Raw genomic sequence first — 26465 nt, 5'->3', positions numbered from 1 at the left:
CTTTATAGAATCTTCAATCTGTTTGCCAAATTAATAAAATATGTTTTAAACACTCCAGAAGGATGCAAAGTAGGAATCACTGGTCCCTTTATTAAAGAAAGTTTAATTCTTCATTTTTGAAGCTGCTAATTGAAAGAAACAGTGCAGTTTTAAAATGTCCAAATCATTCAGAGAGTTATTAAGTAGAAGAAATCAGGCTTAACTTTTCGTTTCATTGGTTGTATTTAATATGCTTACGTGTGCGCTTGACGCAGAAGTATAAATCAGCCTTAATGGCAAAAATGATGCCCTGCCATCTATTCAATTAATTTTAGTTGAAAGTACATCAACATACTGAAATAAAAGTCTCAGCAATTTCTGAAAGCAGACTTTAAAAAGTTGTTACAAATAAACCTCCCTGCTACCTAATGAGAACGTTCCTAGAATGTTCTTGTTGTTGGTTACCCCAAAACACAAAAACAAACTGGAACCAAGTGGAAACATTAAGGGAATGTTCTGTGTTGCTGGGAGGAGTATAATTCTGCTCAGGTATTTCGAATTTAAGTTTACCAATAAACAACAAAAATATATTTATTAACCTATATATGATTGGTTCTATGGAATAAACGCTGAAGCAGCTTGCCATATTCCCTAGTTTTCTTTACCTTTTCCATCGTCTCCGAGCACTAAATCAACAGCACTTCTCACGGAGAGGCGCAGAGTGACACACGTATCAAGTATTGCGAGCGTCAGTCTGAGCCAATCCGCGATGACGTCCTGCGCGCTCTCTCCCAATCCACACAGCAGGCGAGAGAGAGAGCAGCCGTTACGCGGATCATCCCAGGCAGTGGCTGCTGCTGCAAAACTAGTTTGTTTAAGCAGCTCCACCGTTACGATGAGGAATTTGCTCCGTCTAACCGCTTCACGGGCAATTAATTAGACCTCTCTCTCAAATTCCAGCGTCCCATGTGTGTTGCATCGACTTATCGGAGACATTTCGAGTTATTAATCTATCTTCAGTCGCGTGTGGAGAGCGCTCGCCGCCTGAGGAGAACGCACTTTTGATATACCTTTTGGATGGAGGGAAGGCGCGGAAGGCAGTGACTGTGTGGATTAAGCAGGCGGGGAAGTACTTGTAAAAAAGGTGCTTTGGTGAAAAGGTCTCTCTGTTGAGATTTGATTTGACTTGCCGGTTTTTAATGCGGACGAAAGCTCGCGCTCGAGCGAGGTGCGTCGACGGGCGGGAGGAGAATGGCACGAGCTTCCGCGCTTCTGAAGGGAAAACAAGTACTTGGCTTTCTTGAGGGGCGTCGGGCACATCGCGCAGGAATTTGACTGTCCCTCATAGTGCGTATTTTGGAGATACCTATCTATTACGTCGAAAGGAAGAGAGCAAAAAAAAAAAAACGTTTGGATTTTAGTGTCTTTGGATATGGGCTTTGGGGAGTTGGATGCCTTCATATCACGCGCACCTTTGAATTCAGCGTGAATCCAGTGGAGCACAACATGGGAAAATAATGACAAGTGAGAAGATTCGGTTCCTCTGACCCTCGGTGCTTCAAGCAGGACTGGCGTTCCTTCTGCTAGGTAAACTTTTCTCTCTGAATATTGTGTGACTTTTCACATTTGAACAGTCTCTTCAGGTTGTCTTTGGAAGATTGAGATTTGGTTTTTAGACAAGGTCAATAGGTATTTTCATGTGGATCTTTTTTATATATAAGTGCATTGAATTCGTTCACATTGGTACATCGTAGAAGATCAGCTTCATGCATTAAAGATATAGCCTTGATTTGGTCTGAGTGCTTGCATAGTTCAGATAATGGGATGGATAGGTTGTGTGTGTGTGAGTATGAGTGTTTGTGTGGTTGTTGGGCGGTGAAGAGGGGGATGTGTTGAAAGATTGAAATGAATGCTTTTAAATGCATGCACATCCTGCTCTGTTCTCAGTATTTGTGACATTAAGAGTGCTTTTCTTTGTTTGTTTGTTATAAATATATGATTTTTTTGTTTGTAAACGGACTCTGAAGCAATGAAGTAATAGTCTTCAACATTGGCACAGATCCAGTCGATGATACAGGAGGCGTATCCCAGTCATATGAGCACTTGGTTTTAATGCAGTTTTTTCTGATAAAGCAAAAGTGATCTTTTCTGTTGGGAGGAAGACACTTTATATTGCAGGGTTGGAATTGCAAAGTTTTCCTTTCTTGTGAATTACTGTAATTGACAGGATATTTCTAGTTTCAAATGGTTTTGGTTTTAAATGTCACATATAAAGAGGAAAAATAAATCAGTTCTGTATCTGAGATGAAATTATGGAGAATTTTGCAGTAGTCTTTGAATATATTCATGTGTTTGAGGTGTATGCTGCTTTTTGATTATTCTGAATACATGCAAAGAGACTGAAGTCGTTTATACAGATATTATATTATATTTCTGAAATGTACAGCAATAGTTAGACCTTCTGTTACACAAAACAGCATATTTTTAGCATGCTCATGAACCTTTAGAATTAAGTCAGTGATTTGACTATCATTTTAATTCATTGTGTATTTAAAAATATGAATTATGCATGATTTATTTGTTCTGAAACTTGCATTATATCTAAATACACAATATTATGCTGTAAATATGTGTTTTATAATAATGAAGTCAAATTCCATCGGTTATTTTATCAGATTGTCAGTTTGTATTTATTTATTCTTTAATTGCTTGCCAGTTAATGCAATTTGTATTATATACTTTGTTCGAAAGTTCATAAAATATTAGTATATGAGAGACGCTGTTTAATTTGAAGCTGCTGTGTATTTATGTCCAAAATGTTGAAATGTTCACACCGACTAGATGGGTAACTGAACTGCAGCACCTCTTCCACTGGCTGGTGGTGCTATAATTCAATTTATGGCTCACACAGCAGCTCTTGAGGGCCGAGCACACAGCCTTTCTGGATGAAGGTCTTGAAAACTATGGTTTTAGCATGCCAACCTTACAGTGAATGTGTACAGATGGACATATGACTTGTATTAGGGCATTCATATTACAGTACTTATGCCAAACTGCACATATAAATGAATTATTATGCAAAAATAACTTTTATAAGGGGTTTAAACACTGAATATAGCCAGTCTCTAAAGGTAAAAACAAATTAAATCTCTTTTTTATAATCTCACATTTTTAAAAAACATTTTGAATGACATTCTCCATTTGTACATATCATCAGAGTGGGAAAGCCTGCTCATTAGTGATGATCTCTCACTCATTAGCATAAACAGCCATGAGTGAGAAGCAGCCGTCTGCCATTACTTTTCTGTAATTCAAATATAGTGCGAATCCCAAAGAAGTCATGCAAAAGCTGTATTACAAGTGATGGCTTAAATGAGAATCACGATTTTGTTTTGCTTAATCAAAATCACAATTTCTCATGATTCTGTAGATGTAAAATAAAGGTAATATGAGTAGGCTTTAATTATTGTTATTTACATATATAACAACAATATTAATATTAGGCCTAAGTGTAGGTCCACTGTTGGTTAAAATGCTAAATTTTGAATAGATTTGTAATGGTAGATTTGAATAGACTCTAAATTTGTCCTGGTTGTTATTTCACAATAAAGTGACGACATCAGAATATTCATAACTCTAAAGTTGAATTATTGTGTTTAAGACATATGCTTAAAATCTTTCATTGACAGAATTATTAGATCATTTGTTTTGCACTGGTAAAACGAGAAATTTCTCATTATCACTATACTTAATATTATATAGGCTAGAGTAGTTATACTGAGCCAGTAAACATTTATTTTCATGCACAACACTTTGTTCGCTATTATAAGAAAAAACATATCAAATGATTGTCTTAATCATAACTCTAATGTGCGATATGATCATGTAAATGGTGCTTGCTTTTGGTTTTACTTTTACTGCCGAGTCTGTTCATGTCATGGCTGCCGTCACTCAGAAAAAAAAACTTACATGTAAATCAAACTTCCCGTGTGGCTCTCAAACGATTGCTCTGTGCAACAAACTGAACATTATTTACAACTTTATTACCTGTTATTCACAGTCTATGCAGGTTCTGTTTACTAAAGTACATGTCATTGGCTGGCGCGTGCGCATCATCTCTGTAGTAAACAAACAGTGCATCAGCTCATGTGTGATTTCGTGGCCACAAATACATTACATTAAGACAGAAATTGATTTTTGGGTAAATTATACCTTATAAATACAGTTTGCGACACTTTTACCACCATTTGGAGGTGTCCATGTTGCTGAGCAACATATATAAAACAATGTGAAGACTTGTGTGACCACCTTTATGCTTCTCTCCTGAACTTGAAAATTTAATTTGGCTGAATCGTAGAAAAGCTGAATTAAGATCGCGTGTAGGGTCGAATCAAGATTATAATCCTTTTGTGATTAATCGTGCAGCCCTAATTACAAGCCGTGAATTTTTTGATCCACTTCAAATGTTGAGTAGGATTCAAACTATATTTAAATTGCAGAAGTCAACATTTGAAGTGGATGAAAAAAACATGAATTATTTAGTGTAATTCAAATATAGTGTGAACCCTAAAGAAGTCATGCAAAAGCTATATTACAAGCCTTGAATTTTTTTAATCCACTTCAAATATTGACTAGGATTCACACTATATTTGAATTACAGAAGTCAACTTGAGGTGGATCAAAAAAAAAATGACCTGACTTCTTTAGTGAAGTTTAAATATAGTGTAAACCCTAAAGAAGTCATGCAAAAGCTGTATTAGAAGCCCTGAGTTTTCTTTGATCCACTTTAAATGTTGACTACTGTATTTTACATCTTGTAAAAAGTGCAAACTGCTTGTCGGAATGCTTTTATGGTTCATGGTTGACTGGTGTGGTTAAAGTAACCAGTTCTTCTAACATCATCTTCTGTATGTGTACCAGTGATCCTCCTTTATTACATAACATTGCAATTGAAATTAGCCTGTTTCCTAGCACCATAGGCTGTTTCTAAAATTCTCTGCTGGGTTGGATTTGGTGCCAGGATGCCAGAAAGTCCTTCAGACTTGTTTAATTACTCTTGCTGAGCTTAGACCCATGATATGATGAGATAGAGCCAAGAAGCCAGCAAGAGTGCAATGATTCCCACTGCTTGCGTGATTGTTTGAGTAAGGAATCGGAAAGAAAAAAAAAATCTGTTATTGCACTAGGTTTATCACAGTCATTCAGTTATTTTGCAGTTCTTCATAAACTGATTTTTTTTCTTGAAATGGTGCAACTAGTAGGCCACATTCACAGGTTGTGCTTGATTTCTAGTTGTACAGAAAGCTGTGTTCACATGTTTGAGATGGATGTTGGTGAGGAGGTTTCAGTTGTGACTTTGCATGTGAGCAATTAGGAGACATGTGGACTGTGCTGAGATGGTGAAACCCAATATGGCTCTGTTTACGGATGTCTGGAGATGCAGCCTTGTCTCTGGTTTGTTCTTGCACATTTTGTGCTATAAATAATATAGAAAGTGACCTGAAAGCTATGCATAAAGGTCAAAGACAATCAGGGGTTTTCATGTATCAAACAACTGTGTAATACAGCTTTAGAATGTGTCCTTTTTACATGAATGTTTTTCTGAGCAAATAAATGAATCACTATTTACCCTAATTTACAAACAGTTCACTAAAATACCATTCAAATAAAATATTATTAATTAAATCAGGCAATTAAAAAAAGAGAATCATTTAATGACAAATTGAAAGACTCCATTTTAAGATCACATCGCTGCCTCCAAATAATAATTGATGAATACTTGTTTGTACCCATTTGACACTAAGATATATTTTAAATCATTTGAAGTGTAATGATATTTAGCATGGTCACTTTTATACTGACTTGCACTTATTAAAATGCATGAAAGAATAAGTAGGTTGGATTATTTGAAGCTTAAAAGTAGACACTTTCTGTGAATGTGAAGACATTTTTGTGCGTTTAATTTGATGCAGACACCAAAATGACTCGTCTTGTCTCTGACCTATATGTGTGTGGATGTGGAAAGAAAAATACACTATTTATTCCTTTTCATTGAAGAAATTGTGTCAAACAATGTTTGCTCAGGATTTGCTAGGATATGTAACACGAACACGGGGAGAACATGCAGACTCCACACAGAAATGCCAACTGACCCAGCTGGAGGGCTGGGCAATTAATCGAAAAATAATCGACATTCAGTTAGTACTTATAGATTGTATGATGTTTCCCCCCTTTTTTTTCCTTACCTCCATCTATCTATTGGCTTATTTTTAAGGATTATTATAATTTCTACAACGCATTGCACATTTTTTGTAAAAGTTGCCTTTGACTATGTCTGTAAAAGCACATTGTTAAATCATTCTGATAACCTTAAATAAACATGTTTTAAAAAAAGAAAAAGAAATTGACATTCAGAACCTATAATCGATCTAATTTTATCGATTAATTTCACTACTGTGTGTAGAGTCACGTGACCCCGCTCTGTTAAGGCTGATTTATACTGATTTATATCAAGAGCAAGCGTGGAGTCCAGCACAGCCTCCGCACAGTTGCATACCCCTGCACCTGCAAATGTAACTATACGTTGCAAAGATGCGTAGCACAAGCCTTTTGATTGGTCGGTTTTATAGCGTTGACACGCGTGGGCGGTGCAGAGAGCCGTGGGACAGCAGAGAGCCCGTCGTTGAAGCGACTGTTTACAAGTGTGGAGTCCCGTGGAGGGGCTGTTTTGTGTTTACCTTATGATTAAAGTTGTTGCATGTCTGCTTGTTCCCGCCTCTAAATGAGTGAGTTTAAGCCTCTTGTACATTTCAGGTAGCGTTCAGAAAAACAAAACCCTCGTGAAGAAAGTCAACACAGAGAAGCATAAAAACCCACTGCCAGCTAGCATTTCAGAAGTTTTATTGCAGAGCAACACAGACAGCACGCTGAAGTATATCAATGGACGGCTACACGCAAGGCAGGCGCCGTGGGTCACGGCGATCACTCGATGCAGATGTATAAATCAGCCTTTAAGGTCTGAATCTGATTTATTCTTCTGCGGCCACTTTGCAGCCACATGATCTCTGGTCAAGTAAGATGATGGACCAATTCTTGAATAGGCATGGGGCGATAACCGTTTTTTTAAGGTATTCACCTTATTCTCCGCGTATGAGCGGACTTAGCCATTTGAATCTTTTTGGCTTAAGACTTTCAATTCAGTTCACCTTTATTTGTATAGCGCTTATACAATGTAGATTGTGTCAAAGCAGCTTCACATAAAAGGTCATAGTAAATTGGAACAGTGTAGTTCAGTTTTTAGTGTTTAAATTCAGTTCAGTTTAGCTCAGTTCAGTGTGGTTTAAAAATCACTACTGAGAGTCCAAACACTGAACTTCCGGTCTCATCCACTTCCATTCATTTTTAAAGGTTAAAAACAGCTCGTTGTGCTGCTTGATGTTGCAAACTCATCTTTTCTTATTATATTATTCTACTTTTTATGTATAGTCATGCAAACACTTGTTTGTAGAGCGAGTAGTTTGAAAGTTTTCTGCCGTTTATTATTTCTAGTAATTTCTCCAATAGGCAACTGAATCGGAAGTTCTAAAACAATCGCAAAAACGAGCGCACTTCCGCATTGTAGAATAAGGTCAACACCGCGGTTTGGAAAAGTCAAGGTTTCAAAATCGCCGAATTTTTCTGCTATACCATTCATTAGACACGTGTAAGGTTTAGGTATGTTTAGGTATGTTTTGTTAAGTTTTTTTAGGACAACAGCATCTTCAGGAGAAAAGATATCCAAGATGCCATTTTAAATTGTAATGAAATCAATGTTTTTGATACTAATGAAGACAGCAGAAGTCAATGATTCATTTGAATTATTTAGCCTGACATGTTTACAGCTCCAAAATATAAAAAAAAATTCTCAAAATAAAATATATTGTGTCCGATTGGGAAAAAGTTATTGTTTTTTACCCAGACATTTAAAAAGAACAGTTTTTAGAGCAGTAATCACAATACTGTAAAAAAAAAACGTGAAGTGGTGATATTTTTATCCAAGGTTATCATACCGTCAGAATCTTATACCGGCCCATGCCTATTCTTGAACCTTACTTTGCACTAAATTGATGATGATTGTAAGCTGTGACAGAGATGTCCTGAGACAGTATATTTTCCATTACGTTCAGATTATTATTTACATTAAAATATTTGTTTACAGAATTTTATAAATATTATTACTATTTTATTTTATTTTATTATTATTATTAAATAAAATATTATTTACAGGTTATATGAGAGTTATTTTATTTAGAATAAATACTGCTTATTTTCTACTTTTAATATGAAAAGCACTGAAAATAATTTATTTTGTAACCAAAAGTGCAAGATATTTATTTTTTTCTTTTTAAAGAATAGAAGTGACTGTTGGTTTTAGACAGTGTGTGTTTTACTTTCAGTTGTTCAACACTGACATTCAGTAAATAATCACAGATAATACATAGTGTGTGTTTCCTTTAATTATTTAAAAATCAGTAATGCAACCTTTGTTGATTTGTACTATCTTGTAGCATGTGAGCATATTTACTGTACAAAACTTGTCAGTTAACTAAGGAGGCAAAAAATATATACAGTTGAAGTCAGAATTATTAGCCCCCCTGAATTATTACCCCCCTTGAATTATTAGCCCCCCTGTTTTTCCCCAATTTCTGTTTAATAGTTTTAATAACTCATTTCTAATAACTGATTTATTTTATCTTTGATATGATGACAGTATGTCATATTTGACTAGATATTTATCAAGACACTTCTATACAGCTTAAAGTGACATTTAAAGGCTTAATTAGGTTAACTAGGCAGTTTAGGGTAATTAGGCAAGTTATTGTATAACGATGGTTTGTTCTGTAGACCAGTGTTTCCCAACCCTGTTCCTGGAGGCACATCAACAGTACATATTTTGAATGTCTCCCTTATCTGACCCATTAACTTCAGGTTTTGGAGTCTCTTCTAATCTTCTGAGGAGTTGATTCAGGTGTGTTTGATTAGGGAGAGGTCGAAAATGTGTACTGTTGGTGTGCCTTCAGGAACAGGGTTGGGAAACACTGCTGTAGACTATCGAAAAGAATCTAGCTTAAAGGGGCTAATAATTTTGACCTTAAAATGGCTTTTAAAATTTTTTAAAAAGCTGAAATAAGACTTTCTCCAGAAAAAAAAAATATCATCAGACATACTGTGAAAATGTCCTTGCTCTGTTAAACATAATTTGGGAAATATATAAAAAGGGAAAAAAAAAATCAAATGGGGGCTAATAATTCTGACTTCAACTGTATATTTATAAAAATAAAATAATTGTTCATTAATCGTAATCGAGTTAAAATGTTCAATTAATTGAGATTTTGATTTTAGGCCAAATCGCCCATGCCCCACCCAGCTGGGAGTTAACCCAGCAACCTTCTTGCTGTGAGGCGACAGTGCTGCTAACCACTAAGTTACCGTACCGCCCATATTCTATTTTTTTTATTCAATTTAATATTATATATATTAAGTAGTGAATCTGTAGAATTTTCATTTTAAACATACTCCACTAATCTGGATGTTGCTATTTATAACGTCAAACAAATCTTTGGTGGCTTTGTTTAATGTCAAAGTGTATGGGGTTAAATAATCTCTTTCAGTCAATCATCCATGCTGTTTTCTATTGCAAATTTGTGCAATATCTGCTCTGAGTGGTATAGTATTTGCAGGCCTGGTTGGCCAGCTGTTGACTGACCTGTCCCTGAGTTCAGTCAGCTAAAACAGATGAATTAAACACGATAAATCCATGAGTCAAACAGATGAATGTAAACATGTCACAAAAGATTTGATATACTGGATATGAGGTCAAAACCAAGGGTTGCACATTCTGACCTCATAGCACTGAAATACGTAAACGTTTATGTGTTATGGAAATCTTGTATATCAATATGTACTTTTTTTTTTTCTTAAATCCTGTTGGTTGGTCTTGTTCTGTCTGTGTTTTTACCTAGTAAGTGTTTAACCTAGTAAAATATGAAAGATAGCAATTCTCACCGACTTGCATAGGTTTTGACAGATGACTCTGTTTGACAGAAAGATCATCATTCACACAGATTAGTATAAACTGCAAAAAAGCACTGTATTTTGCATGTCAGGCCAATAGTTCCTAATGCCTTTGTAAAGAAACACTTTGTGTATGTACTTCTGTAGTCTACCATTGCTGTTGTGGATATCTATAGACTAAACATTTAATGTACATCCACATATTTACACTGTTTGATAACAGTTTGATTTCATAAACTTGTGTTTTCAGGCCCCCAATAGACATTCTTTGTGTAAACAAATGGCCAAGATCTATTGAAGCGGCAAACAGCTCCTTAACCTCATAATTCTATTGGCTCATCAAGATGTTTGATAAAACTCCCAGCTCTTCCCAGCATCCATTTCACATACGGTGACACACAATGTGAGCCATGTCTGCTAAATAAAATGCTAATTGTTAGAAATCATACAGCTTTTTTTTTTATTTGTAGAGTGTTTTAGTCTTTCATTGGCTCATAGCTAATTGGGTTAAATAGGCCTTTCACAGCGCTTCATCTTTTATAACATAAGATTTGTACTAAATCAACTCAAGGACAAGAAAAACTGAATGCTCAATAAACATTTTTAATTTGTTCAAGTTGATGAAAACAATGCAGTGCACTTGCTATTAATGATCGAATGAACTAACGAACCAAAACACAAGGACAAAACACATTTCTGTCATCTACTGGCCAAAAACATTGATTTTTATGAAATATCAATAATTCTGCCTGACCACAAATGTTAATATTGTCTTTCAGTGTTTAGTTATCACACATACACAATGTGTGCAATGGTACAGATTTCTTACAATTTGATTTGTATCATGGTTTTAGGGTCATGGTTTCAGTATAGTTCGGTATATGATAAAACACTGGACACTGTCAATAAAAATAAGTTAATTAAAATTAATCATTAAGCAAAAGCACAAATGATTACAATACAGCAAAGTTACTACTAAAATAAACAGTTCTTTTCAGTTTTTCATGTATTTAACTAGGGGTGTGAACCTACACTGGTCTCACGTTTCAGTTACGATTATCATGCCATCGATTCGGTTCAATTCGATATCTAGGTGCATCAGTGTGCATTAACGATGATTTCCATACATAATTAGATTTTTTCTTCACAACACACAATATTTTTAAATAAAATCTATAAATATATTAATATTTATATACTATTTATAATACAATTTTGTCCTTTTAATACAAGCAGTAAGATATATGAACTGTTTCTTTAATTTGACCTGCTCAAAGAAAACACTCTTTTTGAATGCATCAAACACAACTTCAATACACGCACAGAAGACAGAATGAGCATTTATAGCAAATAAACTAATGTAAATATTATCCCGCTTGCTTTTTGAGCACTGTCAGACGAGGTCTTACACTTCGATGATTGGTCATTGTCATCACACACTTAGCAGAAAGGGCTGCGATTGGCTTTAGAAATGAAAGCGTTGTTCACCGATGAGTGACGCGGGAAGAACAGCCGCGGTTACAGTCTATATGCGCATAATACATGGTTATCACAGGTAATCTATAATAGACACAGTGGCGAAAACTTGCACCTTGTGTCTGTATCCACAAGTATCGCTTTAACAGCCAAGAGGAAAGGAAAAGTTACCTTATAAACACGCCAACGGGCCAAATGTCCAAAGTGACAGTGAGAGAGGCAGAGATGGAGTTTTACAGCATTTCTTAGTAGTGAAATAGCGGCTTGTGTGCTGTGCCTTCCTCAGTGCAGTGAAAGACGGTCTAGTAAACTCACAAGCAGTTGAACTGTGCATAATTATCTACCTTTTAAGTAGTAGGAGCATTTTATTTACTCGCCCTTGCCTCTTTCGCCATAGTATTCTACTGCGACATCGCTCATAGGAGATAAATGACATCAGTACATAATAAGCGGTTATGATTATTACTGAACCGATATCAAATTGTCCCCGTCTGCATCGCGGTGCACCAAAGAAACTATTAAGTTTGACACCCCTATATCTAATAGGTGTTTTACTACAGTAGTTTTATAATTGCATAAACTGAATTAAATAAGCAGATATTTCACTGCATACTGTATGTCATTGTATAAATCAAATACAGCTATTTAATAACAATAATAACGATTACAATAATAATAATGATCTTTGTAATAAATAAAACATGCATACATACATACATACATACATACATACATACATGCTGCTTGCATATTATTGTGGCACAGTTTGTGTTAAATTCAGCGTCATCAGACATTAATATATTTATATATTACTGAATAACTGAAATATCACAAATGTAGATGGAATGCCAGCACTTCCCCAGTGCCCCTAAACCCCCCAGACACTATGGTTATACATTGGTGAGGTTATAAGAGCTATTCAGTCAAGAGTATTGAAAGATTTCATTGTCTTTTGTTGTTTGATTAAAATTGAAAACAGACAGCAGGAATAAGCAGTTTTCACTTTACTCACTGAGGAAATTACAGATAAACCATTTCTTGAATGTTTACATTTTAAGCCATAACTTATTGAATGCTTATCAATCGGGCACATTGACATGACAACTGGATATAATGGAGTTTGTTCATTCAGATGCCAGATTTAATTTGCATCATAACTTCTCGATTGAGTGCACTTCTCAAATCTCAAGTGCAAATTCTCTTTGTGCCTTGAGGTTCAATGCTTAAATAGATAAAAGCATAAATTAATTTAGTTTAAACATGGATAGCAATGTACAGTACGCACTTCTAGCCCCACATACACTCGCATGCTGTCACAAGTGGGGTAACAATGATGGTGTAAATGACTGGATATTTGAGTCAAACAGACGACAAAGTTGAGAATCCTTTGAGCAAATGAAGAGCGTCTTTCTTGAGCAACAGCCAACAGGAGCAACAGCAGAGCTCACATGATCCTCTCTTGGCTTGCTCAGAAACTGGTTGTATTCATGCTGTATAGACTTACACAGACCTGAGTTTGAAACAGGTCACCACCCAGAGCAACAGGCAGCCACAAAGTCGCTGCTAGTGTGACTGAGGCATAAGGCACAAGATATGTTTGGCGTAATTTGTTGCTATTTTCAGACCAGCGCAACCCTAATTTTCACCTTTTGCGCCACTTTGTTTAAATAGCAAATCCATTTGCGCCACTTTGTGGACTCAAGTGTGTGCTGGTCTATAAAGGGGGGCGGGGGTTGTTAAGGCGCATTGTTGGCACTGAAATAGACTGCGCCGTTGACCAACTGAAAGCTGGTCTAAAATCCAACGCAGAGCATTTTAGTTACGGGCCTATGTAGGTCCAAAACGCGTACACTACTTAATACACACAGGATGTACAGCAATACACAAATATCTTTACATATGGAAAAAATTAAAGGATTAAAATGTTACAAAACTTAAGTTTGATGCCCATATTAAGAAAATGTCTTAGACAATAAAGACAAATTTAAACTGCTTTCGTATGATAAGACTAGATATATCTCTTAAAGCAGCGGAAATGTTTGTGCATCCTATGATATTATCACGGATGTCTTATTGTGCCATAATTTAGGGTTAAGCAACTCAGTCAGTCAGTTACAAACAAACTTTAAACATAATGGATTAGAAACCAATAAAATGGCACCACTGTCAAATTCTTAAAAAAGATAACTTAAGTTTTGATGTTTTTTTTTTTTTTAAGTTTTCATTTTTCAAAACCATGTTTAAGTGTATACATGGTCTTGCCCCTGAAGTAGTCTGTGAGTTGGTACATAAATTCAGCAGTGATGGGGCGAAGACTAGAGGGGCAGTAAGTGGAAACTGTAGAATCCGCAGATGCAGAACCGCTGTGGGTCAGTCATCCTTTTCAGTAAAAGGTTCATATCTATGGAATGCCACGCCTGTTGATTTAAAGTTACAATCAGAACTCCCAGTTTTTTCTGTAAAGCTGAAAGACAGGGTTGAAATCTTTACAGCAATGTAAGCATTAAGTATTATTCTTTCAGGTTAGTCAGATTTACATTATTATGCAGATTGACTTGCATTTTATGTTTGTTGCTCTGTATATATTGTATGTGTTTGTTGTTTTGTGTTTTATTCTTGTTTGTTTATTTTATTTAAAAAAAAGAAACAATTTTAATATTTTTTTTTTAATGTAAAGCCTAACCAGGGACGAGGGCTGCAAATTAGCTTTACGCTATATGCCATAATTATGCAACATCAGTAATCTTTGTATAACAATGTCAAGTGTATTGTCCCTGTTAAATAAACAAACAAACAAACAAAAATTTTTATTTTCTACATAAATATAAAAACCACAACCTCCATGCCTTTATATCGGGGGCTTTTTTCAGTTTGTTAACGACAATTTGCATTTGTAAAATGTTATTATTATTAGTTTTATTTATTATATGCATATTTATATTTGTTTTAATAAAACAAGTTTAGATTTGTCCACCTGTCGGGTTTTGGAGACGAATGCATCACCATATGGGGCTTAAGAATAGGAGGTGTGTTTGAAAATAGCTCAGTTTTTTGACCACACTTCTTTATTATTGTTCATTAATTCCTTTGCTGGAAATTAGAACTGAATTCAGAAATAGTTTTGAAACAAATATGAATTAACAAAATTAAATATGTAGGCTAATGGGAGGCTGAATGGAGGAGGCTCATTCTTTATCCTGGCGCTGCAGATGGTCTGTTTAACTGTTTTCATGATAGTGAAGTGTTTAGTTTTCCACTTACAAAGTCCGCCATGTAAATAACAAATGCGCCATGGCACAACTGACTCTTAAAGGGAAGAAGAGGTTTAATGCAAGTTATGCTCAACTCACCCATAACTCATTAAAGAATAAGCACAACATTGTTTGACCATGCGCCACAGTGCAAAGCGTATTGTTCCATCCATAAAAAAGCTAAAGAAGACTTGGACACACCTTTAATGCTTTTGCACCATGCGCTTTAGACTTTGCGCCTAGATCGTTAAAATAGAGCCCATTGAATATTGCATTGTAGCATCTCTAGTTGGCATTGATGTTAAGACCTTTGTCAGTATTATTATAAAAATATTACACCTCAGACCCCCAAGGTTTTTCTTTTGTCACAGGTATAACCCTGCAGTGTTTCAGCAGATGCTGCGAGGTGCCACCTGAATCTTCTGGAAGCTATTTTTGAGTCACAGAGGACAGAGTCACTGGGATGTAAAAAGCTCTCGGGCAGGCGTTCAGGAAATATTTGGCGAGAGACGTGAACTGAAACAATTCCAGTCAAAACAGCCAGATTTTGAAGCGGCATCAAATCACAACACAGCCACAGTGAGGTCATGAGCAGCTCTAAACGTTGCGGATGTCGGATTTAGGAGTGCTGGCGTTCGGTTATGAGGAAAGTGTGCTTGTTGTCAGACTGACAGTTGAGGCGGCGAGGTAAAATGGCAGAGGTTCGAGAGGGAGTCACTTTAGGGGGTGTTTGTCTGTGATAATGAGCTGTCACTGAGGCACCGGTGCCTTGTTTTGATCTTGCCACCCTGCTGCTTTAAGCAAGAGAAAAGTGACAGCTGTGAATAGAAATAGATTCTGTGTCCAAATGCCAATGAAGCTATAATGCCATTAGTTAGTTCTATGTGTTTTGGAGTGGAGGCTTCCTTTTGTTCCTGGCCTAAATGTGTGTTTACAGTAATGGACAATAGTGGATTTGGCCAGCTGAGGCTGGATATAGACAAATAATCATGTATTAGAGACCATCAAGTTTAAAATAGGATATAAATCACTGAAGGGACGGTGAAGTGACAAATGATAAGTTATATACAGTAATCTAATAATATCATAATAGGATTGTCAATACTCTCTAGACTTCCCTACCATTCTCTACCATACCATACCAAGTTCCCCAGCTGAAATCAGGCATTTGGAGTTTAGCAAAGATCTTTTTTATATTCAGTTGTATGTTTAGTATTAAAGGATTAACTGTGTGCATCAACACACAGTTAAAAGTGTCGTGAAGTGCTTTGAAATGTGCATTTTTATTGCATGTTTGATGTAATCTCTTGTTTTAACCGTATTTTTTATATATTAAAGCATTTTACAGAACAAAACCTTTAGTGACAGCAGCGGTTATCAAAAAAATGGACAAAAAACAAGTAACCATAGCAGTACAAATTTTTTTTACAAACAACACATACATCATTTTCAATTTCAGCTGGAATACTATGTCCTGTTCAGATACATAGTAACAGGCACCCATCTTTGTTTAAAAACATCCAATTTCAATTGAAGCTGGGCAGTCATATAATCCATTCTATATATGAATTCAAGTTTTTCTGTCCACTGTGCTATTGTTGGAGGGTGTGGCTTCATCCAATTGATTGTTATAGTCTTTCTTGCGTTTAGTAAAAGTATATGTAGTAAATATCTTTGGTTTTTATTATATACATACTGGGGTATCCCTTCAAGCAAGAAAAGCAAGGTGGAAAAAGGAGGATCTAACTGCATTATTTTCCTTATCTCAATCTTTACCCCTTGCCTAAATATAAGTATGATTACCTAGAACCTCAACCCCTCCTGCATTCCTCTAACTGTGGACTGTTAACATATTTTGACTCCATCAGTGGTGTCCTAAAATGTTTGACGTAATCTCAACTGAAACATGAAGACAGGGTGGGACATTTAGTAGCTTCTCTTCTTTTTTAAAATCATGCAATAGTGTTTGTTTTATTACAGCTCTGCTAGTGAGTGGTTGAGATCTAGGAAATCCATTCATTCGTTCGTTCAATTTCTTTTCGGCTTAGTCCCTTTATTATTTCGGGTTCGCCACAGCGGAATGAACCGCCAACTTATCCAGCACATGTTTTACGCAGGGGATGCCCTTCCAGCTGCAACCCATTTCTGGGAAACATCCATACACACTCATTCACACTTATACACCAGGGACAATTTAGCCTTCCCATTTCACCTGTACCGCATGTCTTTGAACTGTGGGGTAAAGTGGAGCACCCAGAGGAAACCCACGCGAACGCAGGGAGAGCATGCAAACTCCACACAGAAATGCCAACTGACCCAGCCGAGGCTCGAACCAGCGACCGTCTTGCTGTGAGGCGACAGCACTACCTATTGCGCCACTACGTTGCCCCCAAGGAAATCCAATTAAAAGCAAATGAGATGTGTTTTCAAGGGGGCGGGGCATGTCAGATTCTAGAGAGAAGAAGATTGGTCAGAAGATTTGACAAGAAACTGATTATTCACAAAATTGTTTATCTGTTTATGCGGAAGAGACAAACTACGAGAATTCGATGTTATCACTGTTTTGGAGCACACTAGATTATAGAAATTCTTAAGACCGGTGTTTCTCAACCACGTTCCTGGAAGACCACCAGCTCTGCACATTTTCTATGTCTCCTTAACCAAACACACCTGATTCAGATCATCAGCTTATAGGTGGAGACTGAAAGATCTGTAAAGGGTGTTACATCTAAAGAAGACATCAAAAACATGCAGTGTTGGTGGTCTTCCAGGAACAAACTGTACCAGTATTAACATCTAAAAAAAAAACACACATTATTTTAATTTTTCAAACCTTTAATTCTTTAATTTTTGAGGAATTCAAGTCCTATTTCAGCACAACTTAAGTCAATATGTGAATTTTGTAGGAACATTAGTGGTATGCTTATTTTAAAGTGGTAAGGTAATTTTGAAAAATGCTTGTAACCAAATAGTTTGGTTTGCACTAACTTCCATTGTATTGACAAAAAAAAACATTATATATATATATATATATATATATATATATATTAAAACATTTATCAAAATGTGATGACATCAACATTAAAGGGATACGGTTGAAGTCAGAATTATTAACCCCCCTGAATCATTAGCCCCCCTCTTTATTTTTCCCCCCAATTTCTGTTTAACAGACAGAAGATTTTTTTCAACACATTTCTAAACATAATAGTTTTAATAACTCATTTCTAACAACTTATTTATTTTATCTTTGCCATGATGACAGTAAATAATATTTTACTAGATATGTTTCAAGACACTTTTATACAGCCTAAAGTGACATTTAAAGGCTTAACTAGGTTAATTAGGTTATCTAGGCAGGATAGGGTATCTAGGCAAGTTATTGTATATCGATGAGGGGCTAATAATATTGACCTTAATGTTTTTTAAGAATAAAACTGCTTTTATTCTAGCCAAAATAAAACAAATAAGACTTTCTCCGGAAGAAAAAATATTATCAGAAATTTTCTTTCCCTGTTAAACACCATTTGAAAAATATTCAACTGTATGTAGGAGCCTATTTGTTCGGATTCAGAAACCAATGTTAAATTATTTGATGTATTTAAGTTTTTAAAATTTTAGTTTTGAATTGTTTGCATTTGTGAACTTATTTTATTAATATGTGTTGATCAGAGAAATATTCTGTACATTTTGCATTGAAAATATGTAGCATGTTAAAAATTGTGTGCTGGCTCTTTAAGAATTGTGTCACAAAGTTTTCTTTACCACATCCATGATGTTTGACATTTAAGATTAGGGCTTGGCGAAAAATGCAGTCTTGATAATTATTTTCCATATTGAACGATAACGATATATATTTCGTTACAAGTTGTTAATGCTTCCAGATTTAAAAGATCACCCCAACAATGACTTAAACCACAAAAATTAGAGGGCATGACAAAAATGACATAACATAATAAATGACATAACATATTTTCAGATGATAAATTTTCGCTGTCTGGAAATTAGGTACATCTCTAATGTCAACACATCTTTAGATTCCCATTGTCGCCCATTTCTGCTGCTTGAGTTGCTTTTAGATCAATATAGAGTAAACAAATTCTAGTGCAGGGGTGCCCAAACTTTTTCTTATGAAGGGCCAAAAAACAATCTTGATTGAGGCCCGTGGGCCGAAGGTAAATATATCAAGCTGTATTACAATGTTTTCATCAATAATTTCCTTGTTTATTTAAAAATAAATGGAAAACATTACTTTAAGCATATTAACTAATCCATTACATATTTTTTACATTTTATAATGAACCTATTATAATGAAAACAAAAGAATTCCATGCATAACGTTATGGAGTTTTATGCCGAATACAGTAGTCAAGCTGCACATGCCTTCATTTACAACATTTTATTGAAACATTTAATTCAAGTTTGTTTTTTTGTAGCTTAAAAATAAAATGAACAAATGAAGGGTTACGCTAAATTAGAAATGACAATGTGTATTAAAACCATTAACCTCAACCCTCCCCAAAATTTCCCCTCTCATCTCAGATGGGATGACGGGCCAAATCAAAGGTTACAATGGTCCAATCTCTGGTCTAGAGCTTATCATTGTTATTGAAATGAATTTTATTGCAATTCGATATAATGTCATTTATCGGCCCAGCCCTATTTGAGATTATATTTTGTTTACATTATTTTTATTTGTTTATGTATCTCCGAGTGAAGATTAAGAGAAATTATCTGACAAGAAATGGACTACATAGATTTCTTTGTGTGGTTTATTTTTAAACTAATTTCGAGAGGATCACGTGCTTATGATCAACACAGCTGGCTCCTCATTAGCTCCGTAATCTGACCCATTAAATAATTACGGAAGCATTATAAATAACCAGTTTTTCACTCCACTTATCTTCGTCTTGAAGCCCCCCCATCCCCCCCCCCCCCACTTCCTCCACCTTGTTCCGATAGGGCGACACGGTGGCCTAGTGTCTAGCACTGTTGCCTCACAGCAAGAGCACCGCTGGTCCAAACTCCTATCGGGCAGGTTGGTGTTTCTGTGCGAAGTGTACATGTTCTCCCCGTGTTCGCGTGGGTTTCTCCCGGGTACCCCGGTTTCCTCCCACCGTCCACAAACATATACCCTAGACTAAACCAAATTATCACCAAAAACAAGCCTAGTTTACACTTCTCACGCGGCGACAAGCAGGGGAGTTCTCGAGACCTACCTGAGCTCGAACTCCCCTCTCGCCCTTCTAACGGGAGGGAGCCCCAGGCTCGAGGATATACAAGCTCAGGGCTCTCTCCCGGGACAGCATGCCAAATACGCTTTATTGATTATCAGCTAAGTGTGAACTCTTGAAATTGGACACGGTGCGAGGAAGACTGAAACCAAAATGTGCTCTCACATGATATTTCACCCAGAAATGAAAATTACCTCAATATTTATTCTTCTTCATGTACATTTCAAATGTGTTCTTTTCATCCGTTGAACACAAAGGATATTTTGAAGAATGCTGGTTGCTGAGATCCATCAACCTCCATGGAAAAAAAATAATAACTAGGAAGACAGTGGATCCCAGCAACCATTTTTCAAAACATCTTCTTTTGTGTTCAACAGAAGAAAGAAACTCAAATAGATTTTATATTACTGAAAGTCTAGAAAATGGTGACAGAACTATGTCTTTAACAGTAAAAATGTCCATCTGATCCATCTTTGGTATTTGTTTATTGACATAAATTTTCTTATTGGAAATTTGCACTGCACCGTTATCATTGGATTTCTCTAAAAATTACAGTAATTGTAGTAACAGGCTTATTCTTGACAGATTTCATGATTTTCACACACATTTCAGCATTTAATTAACAATGGCTTCGATTAAATGTCATCAAGTAGAGCATAAAATGAGTGTTGTGATCCAAAGCCCTGATGGAGCTGAAGAAGATTATTGGAGTGTTGCTGTTTAGTGGAGTTGTTTGTTGTTGCAGTGTTTCTGAAAGTCTTTAGTTACTGAAGCTTCATCAGGCCTCTCTGATCTAGAAATAAATCATCAGCGTGCATTAGCTGTCAACTGCATTAGCATATCATCGCTACCTTCTGCGTGGAGCAAAGCCTGTGTCATCCATAACAAGATTAATAGAGCTTAGCTAACCAAAGCTATCTCTTTAAAGTAGCCCATGCATCCATACCGCACTTATTTAAGCCTTGTCATCTGAAGAGAACAGCCTTGCGATGATTTATATACATAAGAATATAAAAAAATGTCATATTTTTTCTATGATGATCATGTTATAGGCCTTTCAGCAACGCTAATCCCCTGTGTAATCTAATTGCAAGCATTAGGCTTGTATTCACAAGGAGAAAATGGGATAAATATTTGTGTTGTGTTTGGAGAAAGGAACGGAGTGTTTTTTTGTCGAGTGCAATCTGAGCGTTAGACCTGATTTTATCTGAACTGATCAGATTTCAGGCATCGAGGAAGATTCATCCACAACATGAATGGCCTTAATCTGCTCCATGCAGCGCCACATGCTTGTGCAATCAATCAAATGAATGTGCAAGTTCATATGATAAAGTGATAAAGTAAGCCCTATTATTAAATTCAAAATGTTTACTCTGCTTGCATAGGTCAAAAATGTTACTTAGTCAGTACTTATGGGTTGAATGTTACTTTTATTAGTTATTAATTATACTGTTCATTACAGTTTACTGTTTTCTTGGGCTTTTGAAACTCTATTTTACTATTTAAATAGCTGTAGTGCATCTGCATACAGCATGGGCCTGTATAAAATTCTGACGGTATGATAACTGGTTTAACAGAGCAAGGAAATTTTCACAGTATGTCTGATAATATTTTTTTCTTTGGAGAAAGTCCTATTTGTTTTATTTTGGCTAGAATAAAAGCAGTTTTAATTTTTTTAAAACCATTTTAAGGTCAAAATAATTTGTTTTCGTCTGTTTACAAAGCAAACTATCGATATACAATAACTTGCCTAATTACCCTAACCTGCCTAGTTAACCTAATTAACCTAGTTAAGCCTTTAAATGTCACTAAGCTGTATAGAAGTGTCTTAAAATATCTAGTCAAATATTATTTAGTCATCATGGCAAAGATAAAATAAATCAGTTATTTTAAATGAGTTATTAAAACTATTATGTTTAGAAAACGTGTGTTGAAAAAATCTTCTCTCCATTAAACAGAAATTGGGAAAAAATAAACAGCGGGGCTAATAATTCTGACTTCAACTGCATTTAAAAAATGTCATCGGACATTTCAATATAAAATTAAGATAATAAGGCTTTGTTGTTATTGTTTAATATATTAATATTACTGTGATATACAAAATTCATTATTAATAAAAATAAGTTAGTTGTTACACTTAAAAAAGGTTTTATTATAATTTTAATATAATAATAATAATAATATTAATAATATTTAATTTATTGTAAGACATGACAGTGCTTAAATAGGAAGTAAAGTTGGATGGGGTCATAAAAGGTCCATGAGCCAGGACTCGAACTTGGGACGCCTGAAGCCCATTGTCAGTGCACAGCCCACAAGGTTATCAGCGCCAGCCAGTTGTTACAATTTAAAATAAAAAGTGTGATAAAATCATTTAATTTTATTTAATTGCTAACATTTTATATATCAATCAATATTGTTATTAATAATAATCTCTTTATAAAAGTAGTAGTAAACCATCAAGCCTTTATTACAAATCAAAAGTTGCACTGCTAGTTTTGCTTTCTTAAAACTGATTAAGGTGCAAGGTAAGGTCGTTTATTTTAATAACTTGCAGGCTGCACAATTGTAAAATCGCAAGATATTTGATTTACTTTGATATATTGTGCAGCCCTGGTATAGATGCCCTTAGCATCTATTGTTCATTGCAGATCCTTTAACAATCATCTAATCTTTCTGTTGCACAAATGTCTTCATAGATCATGCATGAACTGCTTTTTTTATTCCCAACATGTGAACAGCATTTAACGAAAGTTCTGTGAATTTGCATTAGTGTGTACTGTTTTTTTTTAACATCCCAAAAAGCATGCCTTTTACCCATTGTGTGCCTATGTAGTTATTGTAGTAGATTAGATACATCTTTTCATCATCGACTCTGCTGGTTTCAATTCAGTTCACATGTATTTGTATAGCGCTTTTTACAATAATTATTGAATCAATGAATTTGTGACCTATATGCTGCTTGGTCATTGTGAAAATGAGCTGCTGCATCTGTATACTAATTTGTGCATTGTCAGTACATCGTATACAAAAACATTCTACTGTCCTCTGCATATTTCTAATATTGCACTCTAATGTTAACTTGCTCTGTTTAGTAAATCACTCCCAGAATAAACAGTTGAAATCAGAATTATTAGCCCCCCTTTGAATTTTCTTTTCTTTTCTAAATATTTCCCAAATGATGTTTAACAGAGCAAATAAATTTTCCCAGTATGTCTGATAATATTTTTTTCTTCTGGAGAAAGTCTTAGTTGTTTTGTTTTGGCTAGAATAAAAGCAGTTTTGAATTTTTTAAACATCATTTTAAGGTCAAAACTATTAGCCCTTTTAAGCTATATTTTTTTCAATTGTCTGCAAAACAAACCATCGTTATACAATAACTTGCCTAATTACCCTATCCTGCCTAATTAACCTAGTTAAGCCTTTAAATGTCACTTTAGGCTGTATAGAAGTGTCTTAAAAAATCTTGTAAAATATAATGTACTGTCATTATGGCAAAGATAAAATAAATCAGTTATTAGAAATAAGTTATTAAAACTATTACGTTTAGAAATGTGTTTAAAAAATCTTCTCTCTGTTAAACAGAAATTGTGGAAAAAAATAAACAGGGGGGGCTAATTATTCTTAATTCAACTGTACGTATTGTCTTAAGTATTTGAAACCCTAAATTGAAACCTATATTTTGAACAGTGGAATTTAAAGTAAAAAAGCACTTCATTGGGTTTGAGCTGATATGTTGGAAATAAAGCATCCGGTGCAGTGGGTGGCATCTGATACAGCTCCCCTGCTGCAAACATGGCTGGCCAGGTTTAGCTTGCAGTAAGCAGATCTTACTAAAGTAAGCAGATATTGAGTCATAAAAGAAGTCTGCAGCAGCTATAAAATGAGACAGTACCACACGGCATGTTTGATATACTTGCTTAAGTGGTAAAGAGCGCATTAAAGCTCTTGCTGTATCTCGCACCGACTTCTGGTAATGGAAATGGCTGCTTATCTACAGGCGTACACAAGCGCAAAATCTAAAAGAGCGGCTAGGCTGTGTGTCCTACGCCAGGAGACCCTAATTGCTCTTCACTTGGCCCGACTGATGAAGATAAAGATTCGGTAGGTGCGTTTATTGCGTATATGATTACCTCCCCTGGCCTCTGTCTCCTGCGCATATTGACACTAAATGATGGACTGAAATGGCTGTATGCACATCTGTATTCAGGGCGAACGTCAGACTATAATGGCTTAATGCAGTCTCTCTCCCCTCCCTCTATGGCCGTGAGAGGCTCAAAGCAGATAGAAGTCTGCCTACAGCTGGGTGGAATACTAATGCATCACCACTTCGCTCTCGCTCATTAGCCTGTGATTTATAACGCACCGCAAACTATTTCAGGCCTGGGTTTAATGGGGGCGACAGCACTGTTGTTGTGACCTGGGTGGATTGGTGATTTTTAGTTACTTGTTTGTCTGAGAAACACTTTTTAAGCACTTGGAGGAAAGCACAAACTGCCATGAGATAACAGCTAAATGATGTATGTTGTGCTGGAGCTAGTTTGGCCTCTGTGGGTTTTAGAGCATTCTTTGTAAGTAAAACACAGGCTGGTTCGAGGTGCAGAAATTCATCAGAGGAAAGATGAATGCAAGATGTTGGTTATTTGCTCTGTCAAACTATAGCTAGATTTAGAGTTAGAATTCTAACTAGAATGTTAAATTTTGTCCTTGATACATGGATTTACTCAACAAAGTCATGCCCTTGTGTTTTTAAGAAGTGAAGTTTCATAAACTAATTTCGAAAGGAGCACGTGATATGATTGAGCATGACTGGTTGCTCATCTGTAATCAGTAATAATCCAATCAGAGTGATCCTTGTTTACAATAAATGGATCATTTTTCCCTACTGATCTTCATTTTGGAAGAATCTCCCCTTCCACCCCATCTCCTCCTTTTCCTCCCTTTTCCAAGGGGAACTCTCAAGACCTACCTGATCTCGGATTTCCAGATATGCTTATTTGACTGGGCGGGAGCCTTGGGCTCAAATATCTCTGAGCTCAGGGTTCTCTACTGGGACAGCATGCCAAACCTGCTATAAACGCTAAGCATATCTAAGTGGGAAGTCTTGAATTATTTTGATGAAGAAAGTTTCATTCTTTAGTAAAGAACTTTATTTTGATGGTCCATTTGAGTATTAGTTGACTGTCTGCTGATACTGCTCCTTCAACGGGTATTTAACTGACTATAAGAAACTTTGGAAGTTCATGTGATTTTACACTAACCCCAACCTAACACTCTACTTAAAATCTAATGAGATTTAGTTGGCATATAGATGCAATGTAAATTAAATTCAACAAGCGGACCATCAAAATAAAGTGTGACCAAGAATTGAACTCTGTATTTCTGTTCATTACACAAAGCTATTATGTTTTTTCATCCTTTTTGAAGCTACATTTCTTTAACCTAATGTATACTTTTGCATTTCATAAATAAACAGCAGTGTTAAGTCGAGATCGCATTCATGTAATACGAGCATGTGAATCTCTTTGCTTGCATGCCGATTTACTCTGTTTGTGCACATAAACTTCTTGCACGCCCTCAAATATACAGTGCTCAAGTGCAGATTTTCTTGTGTACTCAAATAAATACGCTGCTGAAGCGCGATTTAGTACGTTTATGTAACAAGTATGTCTTCAACATTTATTAGATTTGCTAGGAATATTTATGAATGTCTCCAATAGACTTTCGCAGCGGCATTAATGCATCCTGAAGTAAGGAGAAATGGTTGTAAACTCCAGCAAGATAAAGTCAATGTATGCAGAACCATAGACCTTTATCTATAAAGGATAATTATGGAAACAGTATTCGTCATAACTGAAAGATATGTTGTGTTCGCTGGCCTCACGCATCACGCACCAGTCAGTCAGTCAGTCAGTCAGCATGTCACCTTAAAGGGTTAAACAAATAATGCACAGCACTACTACAGTTACAGAAAAGTTTGTGCTGCTATAAGTCTCTTACCTTTTAATAGGTTTTGGTGTGATTATAACCCGCTAATAAAAAACAACAATGACTGAATGTTTTGAATGAGAAGCTGTAATGTAGCCGTGGCGGGATGAATTTTGGCGTGGTGCCCCGCCATGAAGGAATGAATGTAGCGGAAATCATGAACAAAATACATACTAGTTTTAAAATTGTTCCCTGGGGATTATTTACACCAGGAAAGTCTGCTTTGATCCGGACCAAACGCAATCTTGATTATTTATTCATTTTTCTTCAGCTTAGTCTCTATTTCAGAGGTCGCCACAGCAGAATGAACCGGCAACTGTTCCATCATATTCCAGCATCTGCAAGGCTTAAATAAGTGTATGGGAAACACCCATACACTCTCGCATTCACACACACACAAACACACATACACTATGGCCAATTTTATTCATTTATTTTCCTTTGGCTTAGTTTCTTTATTCTTTAGGGGTCACCACAGCGGAATGAA

At 35.8% G+C, this 26465-nt stretch overlaps 1 protein-coding gene across 1 annotated transcript in view; it reads left to right on the top strand.

Moving 5' to 3' along the window:
• Positions 1-842: 842 nt before the first annotated feature.
• The window catches only part of lrfn5a (leucine rich repeat and fibronectin type III domain containing 5a), a 110516-nt gene continuing 84893 nt past the window's right edge, over positions 843-26465 (top strand). Inside the window, exon 1 of the mRNA XM_056477612.1 lies at positions 843-1566. The gene's annotated coding sequence lies outside the window, so the exon portion shown is untranslated. The remainder of the gene's footprint in view (positions 1567-26465) is intronic.

This window comes from Danio aesculapii, chromosome 17, assembly GCF_903798145.1.
Source record: "Danio aesculapii chromosome 17, fDanAes4.1, whole genome shotgun sequence".
Classification (NCBI taxonomy): domain Eukaryota; kingdom Metazoa; phylum Chordata; class Actinopteri; order Cypriniformes; family Danionidae; genus Danio; species Danio aesculapii.
The sequence above is the reverse complement of the archived record's forward strand: the minus strand, read 5'-3'. Positions and strand labels throughout refer to the sequence as shown.